The sequence below is a fragment of the Aphelocoma coerulescens genome, chromosome 4 (assembly GCF_041296385.1).
Source record: "Aphelocoma coerulescens isolate FSJ_1873_10779 chromosome 4, UR_Acoe_1.0, whole genome shotgun sequence".
Taxonomy (NCBI): Eukaryota; Metazoa; Chordata; class Aves; order Passeriformes; family Corvidae; genus Aphelocoma; species Aphelocoma coerulescens.
The window spans coordinates 52501494-52504732 of record NC_091017.1 but is presented as its reverse complement, the minus strand read 5'-3'; the positions used below and the strand labels follow the sequence as shown (position 1 = coordinate 52504732).

The window sequence follows — 3239 nt, the reverse complement described above, 5'->3', positions numbered from 1 at the left end:
GGAAGTACCCTGGCAGACCTGATGTGTCTGGGGAAGAGCTCCATGGCTCCAGCACCTCTGAAACACAAAAATGCACATTTTGCTCTGTGTGGTGTTTTGGGGTAGAGAGATGGACCTGAATCTCTGGTGTGCCCCATGCTCTGGTTCATCTGCTTTGTCTCAGTACTGTTTCAAATAAGTAACCCTGAAGGTACAGAAATACTTAAGGGCAGTTGGAATCTGTGTCTGCTGCTTGTTTGCAAATGCACAAAGGAAGGGCAGGGCTGCAACGAGGCCGACCAGAGCAGGAAGGGCAGGGGTCCTTTACAGCCCTGAAACTATTTTGTTAAGAGAGAAGAGTGACTCAGAGCCAAGTCCTCAGCTGGAGAAAGACTGTGAGATCCATGTTGTTGCAGGGAAGTGGAATGACCCTTGATGCCAACAAGGCTGCCTGGCCCAAATGCATGTGCCCAGTTCTGCTGGTGTCTCCAGCCACAAGGCACAGCTTTGATGAATGCCATGGGCCCCAGAATAATTTGCTTTGGTTCCGTATCGCTTAGAATCAGCCGTTTCTCATGCTCACTTGATTCTACAGAAAGGAGGTAAAAACAGTGAGTAGAATATATGGCTGAATGAAATAAGGATAAAATCTGCCTGACTTTGAGCCTCAGGTAAACACTTTAAGACCCAAGAGCCCAACAAACAAACAAACAGAATTTCAGATATAGGTTTGCATGAGGACTTAGAATCTTCAGAGTTAAAGTAGAAGACATCCGTGACAACAAAAAAGACTACCAACACTTATCAGTGGATACCATCTATACATAAGGAATGGTTCCTCAGCTTGTATTTGATTTTACCTCTTTCCCATTGCAGATTGCAGATACAGGTCTACATGCCTTTGCTCTATCAGATATGCTCAACGTTCAGTTGTGCTGGGTTCTTGTGGTTGCTGCCCCAGTCACTGTATCGTCAGGTATTTCTAGATTTATTTGGCATGTTTTGCAGTTTGAGGAGCTTATACACACATGTGGGATTTAAGGGCTTTGTTTAAAACTTTCAATGTAATTTAAACAAAGGACTTATACACTAAAAAGTATAAACAGCAGACTTTTTGGGCTCCAGGTGTTTCCTGAGGGAGGTAGTAAGAACCTAGCAATGTGAGATTGCACACAACCACACAACCCAGTATTGCACCTGGGCATGGTTTCTACATGATGGTAGGTATATTTCAAATCTGTTTTAAAATCCATCCTTCATAGAGGCTTCTTATTCTGTACACATGCCTGGCCTTACAATTGAAAAGCAGTGCTGGGGTGATGCATAATAAACACGCTAATTCTTGAAGTGAGTGTTCAATAACAGGGTTACAGAAATAGAGGTAGAGCTGATACAGATATCATAAGAAAAAACCCCAACAATTATAGATCTTGCCACAGAGTATGTTAGAAGTCCCGAACCATCTTCATTTGGAACATTCATGCTATCAATGACAATTAACAAAACGAAACCATCAAAAATAAAATTACTAAATTCACTGATTAAACCATATAAACCATAATATTGCAGTGTGTCTGCCTTATAAAATTGTTACAGATTCCTGCATAGGAGCTAACTATTTGAAATCTTTGAACTTAGAGAAACGGTTGCCATTGTTTTCCTGCTGACTGTAGGCCCTTGCTCAATTTTCATGACTAAACTAAAGGTTTAGGGCAGAAATCTCAATGTATCATGCCCAAAATCAGTATTTCCCCTTCTCAGCTGTGGGAAGTAGGACTGTGGAGGAGTTAGATCACTTGGCCAAGATCTCAGAGGTCTCAATAACATTGCTAGGAACAGAAATGAGGTCTTCTGATTCTACTCATTTTTATAGGTTTCTATGTCACTGTTTTAGAAGAGGTTTAGAGATGTCTTCACTGTTTTTATAGCAGTGGAATGTGCTGCAAGAGCAGCCAAGGCATCTTTATCCCACAGCAGCTCTTAGCTTTGGTGCACCTGTGTTTAAGCCCATATAAACCTGAAAGTAATAAAACCTAAATTTTGAGTGCTTGATCTGAGACATGTCAGTACTTTGTTATCTTTATGAGCCTCAAAGTGTCCCAGCTTGTGCACCCGAAGGGATAACTGAAAAGAGTTGGGGAAATGGTGCAGAATGAAGGCCTATTACCTGCAGCAAGAGCATTTACAAGCCAAATTTCATGACTGCTTTTTCACATTCAATGAATTGTAGCAATGGTGAAGAGGATAACATAAGCTAATTGTAAGATACTAAGCTAGGAAAACTCCAGTGTGGCATGGAGTTGAAAATAATGGTATACATCAGCATTAAAGAATATGGTTTATTAAAACAAATTTTTTATGCTAATCAGAGTTAAGTAGTGGAGCTGCCACGTTTACTTATGTGTGACAAGCTGTAGCTGAGCTAAAGACTTGAGCACTGTACAAAAAAAAAATTGATATTTTTGTTTAAAGAAAAATAGTCCAAACCTGAACTCTTTAGGAATCCAACATCTGTTTCGAAAAGGGGTTGAAGAGGTTGCCCCCCAACCTTGTCTCCCGCAGGCTGGGAGAGGAGAGGAAAACAGGAAGTTTTATTCATCTTACTTTCTCAGTTTTCCAAGTTATAGTCTCCAGCTGTTTCCATCAACTTTGTTTTCTGGAAAAAAAAAAAAGAAATAAGAGAGAGAAAAAAGAGATCTATAGAGTTCTTTAGCCATCTTTAAGTGACTCTTTGTTGAAACTTGCATTGCATTTTTCAATAATTCCAGAGTCGTTTTCTTTCTTCTTTTCCCAAAACAAACATCTCTTAGCCAGCTTCTCCTCAGCCTGAAAAAAAAGAAATAAAAGCAAAATAAAAGCAGCAGGCTATGGGTGAAGGGAGAGGAATGGTGTCTACAGCAAGAAACATGGCCATGCAATGTCAGACCTCGAGTCTGTTGCAAGTGACAAGTGAAAGCCTACCTTGAAGCAAACAGCAAGAGTGCCTTCCACTTTGCCTAAAATCAACAACATTTTGCCTAACATTTCCAGATAAAGGTTGACCATAGCACTTAGTAGTTAGGGACTGATGGGCTGGTATTTTAAGTGGCACTAATCAGTACTCTGCAAGGCAAGTTCTCCCAAGTTATCTCCGTTCCCAGAAGTGCATTAACCCACATAGACCGTAACATGAAGAAAACTCTACATGTTTTCAAGCCATCCTTGATGAGGTGGTTGAAACAAGTCACTGCTGTTCCTTTCCCTCTTTCTTTGCAGCTCAG

The 3239-nt window shown here is 40.7% G+C and overlaps 1 long non-coding RNA gene across 1 annotated transcript; it reads right to left on the bottom strand.

Moving 5' to 3' along the window:
- Nucleotides 1-227: 227 nt before the first annotated feature.
- Nucleotides 228-3022, bottom strand: LOC138109074 (uncharacterized). The gene is made up of 4 exons (XR_011150250.1): nucleotides 2941-3022; nucleotides 2725-2805; nucleotides 2467-2635; nucleotides 228-568 (listed from the first exon to the last, which is right to left on the bottom strand). It is a non-coding gene; the product is annotated as an uncharacterized lncRNA (long non-coding RNA).
- Between the last annotated feature and the right edge of the window lie 217 nt (nucleotides 3023-3239).